The following is a 7163-nucleotide window of genomic DNA, read 5'->3' on the forward strand; positions in this document are numbered from 1 at the left end:
CCATGGGATTCTCCAGACAAGAATACTGGAGTGGGTTGCCATGCCCTCCTCCAGGGGATCTTCCTGACCCAGGGATCGGATCCAATCTCTTATATCTCCTGCATTGATAGGCAGATTCTTTACCACTAGTGCCACCTGGGAAGCTTATATAAATATATATATATATATTTATATAATATATATTTTCAGCCTTAAAAAGAAGGAAATCTTGCTATACTGGCTAATCTGACTATATGGATGAACCTAGAGAACAATGTGCTTTTTAAGTGAAATAAGCCAGTCACAGAAGGACAAATGTTTTGACATATATGAAGTGTCTAAAATAGTCAAACTCATAGATGCAGAGAGTAGCATGGTGGTTGCTGGGGTTGGGGAAAATGCAGAGCTGTTGTTCAATGGGTATATGGTATTAAGATGAGTAAGTTTTGGAGATCTGCTATAAAACACAGTGCCTATAGTCAACAATTTTGTTTTGTACACTTAAAAATCTTTTTAAGAGGGTAAATCACATGTTGTGTTCCTCTCAAAATAAAAAGAAGCTCATTTTTACAAAGTTTAAATAATGAAGACCGACTCAGAAGAACACACAGGCATGCTCATGCATGCACACTTGTACAGACATATACACACGTGCATTCACTCACTGTGTCTCATAAAGAATCAGGCCAGGACAGTTTCCAAGAAACAGACTGAGGGTGATTTCAGGAGAGAAGATACTATAGAGGTAGGGTTAACAGTCAGTGGGAGAATGTTTCACTTCAAATTCAGTAGGGATAGGCAGAGAGACAAGAATACAATCAGAAGCAAAGGGATCTGTAAACAAGGTGAACAGAATGAAGTGAACAGCTTCTGAAATGTGAACAAAAAAACTCAGAGTGATTACCTGACCACCAGTTCTCATGGGGGTTACAGAAGTTTTAAGATAGGAATGGAGCTATTAAATGTACTGAAGCAGTTTGAATAAATACTGGCTAGTTTTGGAAAGAAGATTTAAGAACCAAGATGAAGTTCAATATAAAATATAGATGAGAGTATCACAAGGACTGGACTTCTCTTTAGAATTACATTGCAAATGTGTCCAATAAAATTTTCTTGATGTAATTTCTAATTTATGACCATGGGCAGTCCTATTATAATTCTGTTCAATCTTCCTATTTCTGAAATATGCATACGAATCACATCCCTGTTGTCACAGTATTTTACTGAAATTTTGTTGTATTAAAGAGTACTCAGCATATAAAATCTAACTTAATAGCTAAGGCCTAGACAGTATTTTGCTATAAGGCAAAATTGCTTTAGGTTGCAGTTTGTAGAAAACATCTCACCTATAATGATTAAAGATTTTAATTCACTCTTATTCCTCCTAACTCCAGCATTTAGATGAGATTTGTTTTTTATTATCCATTGTTGCTGACACTTTGAAATCAGTGTTGCCCATTCATATGACACTTTGAAATTCAGTTTCTTTAGCTCATTTACTACACTGCTTGACTTCTAACATAGAACATGTCTCCCAGTATTTCTCCATCTTCAAAATCTAGCGACCGCATGGACTGTAGCCCACCAGGCTCCTCCATCCATGGCATTTTCTAGGCAAGAGTACTGGAGTGGGGTGCCATTTCCTTCTCCAAGAACCTTCTCAGGTGATATCAATTCTATATTCTATTAGCTACTATTAGCTAATAATTCATATTAACTAGTAAACTTCCCCATCATCCACATCAAAATCACCATATCATTTAGTTTTCTTTATCATTTATTTCTCTAGCTTACTTCTCACTACACTTGACTCACTACCCAGACTAAAAGTCAGTTTAGTTCTGTCATTTAGTCTTTGCTAACAGTGCCTGTCTTCCCAAAGCTCTTTCTTATCCCTGTCTCCATTACTATTCCCAGTCTTCTCTTAGTTGCTAATCTTTTATCCTGAATCATTCCTACTACCTTTTTTGTTAGTGTTAATATTCTTGACAAAAAACAGAAAAATAGACTTTAATTACAATTGGAATTTCTTAACTCATTTTATATTGGTTTTATGCAGAATTGCCCTGCCTATACCCAATCTCTTCTTCCATAATCCAAAATCTCACTTTATCTTCTATAAAGTAGATGTTTCCAGAAGACTTGAACCATGTAGTTCATCTATTCTCCCCATATTTCAAAATATTTGTCACAATTATACCCTTACTTCTCTCCTTGGAAAAATATCTGTTTTTCCAAAGTTTGCTTTTTGTTCTAGACTTGTAATAGACCCCACTGCTGTCTCAATTCTTCGAGTTGTTTATACTTCTTTGATTCTTATTCTCTATTTTTAATCAATGAAAGCTATTGTACCTACTTCAAAACTTCAAATAAATTATTGTTTAACATTTAAGTTACTCTCCTTTTTTATTTCAAACTTTCTAAATGATCAGTATTCTATAGTATTCTATCAGTATTCTATTCTTATTTTTTGGTTAAACCATTGATATGTTTCAATCTTCCTTGAGCTTTTATATACTATCTATATTGCTGTATGCTTCCTGTGGTGGCTCAGCTGGTAAAGAATCTGTCTGCAATGTGGGAGACCTGGGTTCAATCCCTGGGTTGGGAAGATCCCCTGAAGAAGAAAACAATGACACACTCCAATATAGCTTGCTGTATATTTTTTCTGGAAACTCTGGCTCTTCTGAAATACCATGTCTTTGCTCTTCAATTTCACCTTCTCCTGTGAGTACTGTCAAAATTTAAAGTCTTGGTCTTCTTGGTGAGAATATAAGCTCTTTTAAGGTGGTATAAAATTAATTTTACTAAATATGCTATAATTGTTAGACTTCCTAAGAATAAGAATTAACAAGGTCTTGCCCATAAATGAGAGCTTCTCTTACACTTGCATTAACAAGTATAAATATGAGAAAAGAAAGTCTCAATGGTGACTTTACTGTTGAGGTTCAGGCTACACTTCATGAGACAAATCACTAAATATTACTAGCAAAAGTTTGGAGTTTAGGTGAGAATCAACCTTACAAACCCACCTCCAACACTCTTCTATGTAGATTCCAATTACTGGTAAAGAAACAACATTAACGCTAATTTGAAAATTTCAATAAGATTCCTCAAAAGAGAGAAAGGAATCAGCATGACATTAGCTGAAACAGTAAAGAATTAGAGGAAATCCCACGTATTTAGAGAATAATACAAAAACAAATGAATTTTAATTGTGAATCAGCAAAGTATAAACTAAAAATAGTAAATAATGCTTTAAAATGCTGTTACGGTTCAAGGAATACCACAAAAATGTTTTTGAACAGTGACAAACACAAATGTGTTGAAATGAACTTTCTGAGTTTTCAGGAAGACCTAGGTAATACATGGAGCGATTTCACTCTTAATAAAGCACTAATCACAGAAATATCACAGAATAATTCTAGGGAATAAAAGGAAACATGAGGACCATAATTTTGAACTAGACATAATCTCAAATGTTAAAACATCAACAAAGAAATATGCTCTTGTTTGGAACACTCTTTCTTGAAATTAATTTTTTTTCCAAGGAAAAGAAGGAATTAAAAAAAAATCAACAGAGTCATTCCACTTCTGGATATTTATCTGAGGAACATAAAGGTGCTAATTTGAAAAGATATATGCATCCCTATATTCACTGCATCATTATTTACAATAGCCAAGATATGGAAACAACATAAATGGGTGTGTGTGTGTGTGTGTGTGTGTGTGTGTGTAAAGGGCTTCCCTGGTGGCCCAGATGGTAAAAATCTGCCTGCAATGCAGAAAACCTAGGTTCAATCCCTGAGTTGGGATTATCCCTGGAGAAGAGAATGGCTACCTACTCCAGTATTCTTGCCTGAAGAATTCTGTGGACAGAGGAGCCTGGCAGGGTCCTCTGTCCAGGGGGTTGCACTGAGCAACTAGCACGTACATGTGTGTGTGTGTGTCTGTGTGCGTGCACACAGACACACACACACGTATATATAAAACTCAGCCATAAAAATAATGGAATCCTGACATTTTCAACAGGATGGATGGACCTTGAAGGTATTATGCCAAATGAAATAAGTTAGATGAAGATAGATAAACACTATATGATTTTACTTATGTGTGGAATCTAAACAAAACAAAAAAGAAGAGACAAAATAAAATAAGAACAAACTCAGAGCAATGAGCACAGATTAGTGGTTATCAGAAGAGAAAGGAGCTAGGGGGTAAGCAAAATGGGTAAAGGAAAGAGGGTGAATTGTACGGTGATGGATGGTAAGTAGACCTGAAGTGGTGATCACTTTGTGGTGTACGCAGATGTCAAATTATATAAGGCTATACACCACAAACATTAAAAAACGGGCTGAAATTACCTATTTTTATTAATCCATCAGAAAAAATATGAACATCTAGGGTTTATAGGAAAAATATGTCCCGTTAAACTTGAATTTCAGATCATCAACAAATACTTTTAATATTGTGTTTTTAATCACTGTCTTATATTTTTACTAGCTAAATCTAGCTACCCTATAAAGACCTAAGAGAATATTATTTGTGCTTATATCTAATTACTTCTGATCCATCTCTCCATCCTACCAAGGTTATAAATTCTAACAGGGACCATAATCTTTCACATTTATTACTTTATCTTCTACATGGAAAACCCTAAATTCTTAACTAAAGAACTGAAGTTTGAAGGTGGGACTAGAATCAACTTCATAGACTCACTTCTATTCTTGTTTTCTAATAAAGTTACCAAAGTAAAGTAAAAAAACAAAAATCTATATCATACCCTGAGAGCTCAGTAAAAGCCCCTTCACAAAGAGTAGTTTCTTGTAAAATAGTTATTTTAAATAGAGGAATGAAGGCAAAAGTCTCATACTGCTCTCTCTCTCCACTTCTGGCTTATTCCTATAGCAGTCAAGTTTTCCTTGGTTGCTGATACTACATGATGGCTGACATAAGCAATCAACACCTCTAAATTTCTCACTCAACTTCTCTCATTCTCTCTCAGCTTCTTCTGTCAGACAAAATAATGACTCACCTATGCTGGTAAATCACAAAATTTTGGAAGATGGGATGGAAAACACCAAGTTTTTCCCCCTTATTTTACAGATTAAAAAAAAAAAAAGTTCTTATAACTACAAGAGCACTTTCCTAATCAAAACCTTTCACTAGATCTATTATATATAAAATAAATTTCCAAAACCTTGGTATGGTATAAATATCATCCAATATTCTGCCTCTATCTTCCCCTCAAGATGTGTATCTTGTCACAGTACTGAATATTGCATTGTTAAACTTATAACTGGGCTTCCCAAGTGGCCCCAGTGGTAAAGAACCTGCCTACCAAGGCAAGAGATGCAAGAGACGAGGGTTCGATACCTGGGTTGGGAAGATCACCTGGAGGAGGAAATGGAAACCCCCTCTAGTATCCTTCCCTGGAGAATCCCGTGAACAGAGGAGCCTGGTGGGCTACAGACCTTAGGTTTGCAAAGAGTCAGACATGACTGAAGTGACTTAGCATGCAGCACAGACACTCAAAACTGGTATCTGCGCTCTCACTGACCTATAGGTGACCATTTCCTTCCCTCCCTTGTCCTCCTATCTGTTCATGTTTCCATTACAGCATTTTAACACTAAGGGATTTATAAGATGAAACATCTGCCTCCTCCTCTTAATTTGAATTGCAAGATTATAGGTACCATAGCGGAGAAGGCAATGGCACCCCACTCCAGTACTCTTGCCTGGAAAATCCCATGGATGGAGGAGCCTGGTGGGCTGCAATCCATGGGGTCGCTAAGAGTCGGACACGACTGAGCAACTTCACTTTCACTTTTCACTTTCATGCATTGGAGAAGGAAACGGCAACCCACTCCAGTGTTCTTGCCTGGAGAATCCCAGGGAGGGGAGCCTGGTGGGCTGCCGTCTATGGGGGGGTCGCACAGAGTTGGACACGTGACTGAAGCGACTGAGCAGCAGCAGCAGCAGCAGCAGCAGCAAGTACCATAGCTCATTCCTTCTGAGATTACTAATGCCTATTCCGAGTACCAGGGCACAGAGTAGAAGCCCAAGTAACACTTGACAAATGAAGAAACACATACATTAGTAAGGGCATAAACAATACCAGAAGTTGAGCACAATCACAAACCCATAGAATTAAGCTAAAATTCTCTCAATATTAATGTTAAAAAATCAATACATTTGGACATGAAATTTGTCATAAAAAATCAATGTCAGCATTCTCAAAAGCTCACAGACATGCTGAGAAGCCTGCTTCAAAACATGCACGAATTTTTCTATTTTGTACTTTCCTGTCCACTAAATAAACTTGACTTTCCTTCAAGAATAGTTTTGAACGTGAGTATCTATTTCTTATTTCATTCTGCTCATTTGCTATACAACTGTATTCTTTAATAATTCATCACATGCATGCACACACACACAATTTTGAAAATAATGTGGATTGAGTGTATTTTGGAAAATTATTCTGGGAATCAAAACATCTTCAATTATATTGCTTCTATAAGCAAACATATTCCAAGTTCTCAACCCTCAATTTAGAAATGGATTTCTCGACTCCAACTTGTGTGAAAACTAAGACTTGCCATTGTATGCAAGGTGAAAATAGCAAAAAAAAAAAAATCAACATCAACTCATAAACCCAAATTTTAATATGGTTATACACATACTTTTCCCTTGTAAATACATTTTAAACAAAAAATTTAAATGACAAATAATAAATATATATTAGTTGATGCATAATTGCATCATTATTTTTAAATTTCATTTAGATTCAGTTTATAAATAGATAAAAATAATAAATTTACCTATAAGGACTATCATAATGTGTGGATGCATTATCTATGTGTATGTCTTTTTTTTTTTTTTTGGTTTTGTGACTATTTTAATTATCTTCTCCTCTGAAAAGTAGTTTATATACATTTTTTTAAATTTTATTTTATTTTTAAACTTTACATAATTGTATTAGTTTTGCCAAATATCAAAATGAATCCATCACAGGTATACATGTGCTCCCCATCCTGAACCCTCCTCCCTCCTCCCTCCCCATACCATCCCTCTGGGTCGTCCCAGTGCACTAGCCCCAAGCATCCAGTATCGTGCATTGAACCTGGACTAGTATCTCGTTTCATACATGATATTTTACATGTTTCAATGCCATTCTCCCAAAT

General features: G+C 35.8%; 1 protein-coding gene across 1 annotated transcript in view; it reads right to left on the reverse strand.

Annotated features, from left to right (window-relative positions):
* CTNNA3 (catenin (cadherin-associated protein), alpha 3) overlaps positions 1 to 7163 on the reverse strand; it is a 1923005-nt gene that overhangs the window by 306189 nt on the left and 1609653 nt on the right. The window lies entirely within an intron of this gene.

This window comes from Bison bison, unplaced genomic scaffold (genome assembly GCF_000754665.1).
Source record: "Bison bison bison isolate TAMUID 2011002044 unplaced genomic scaffold, Bison_UMD1.0 scf7180017864309, whole genome shotgun sequence".
Taxonomy (NCBI): Eukaryota; Metazoa; Chordata; class Mammalia; order Artiodactyla; family Bovidae; genus Bison; species Bison bison.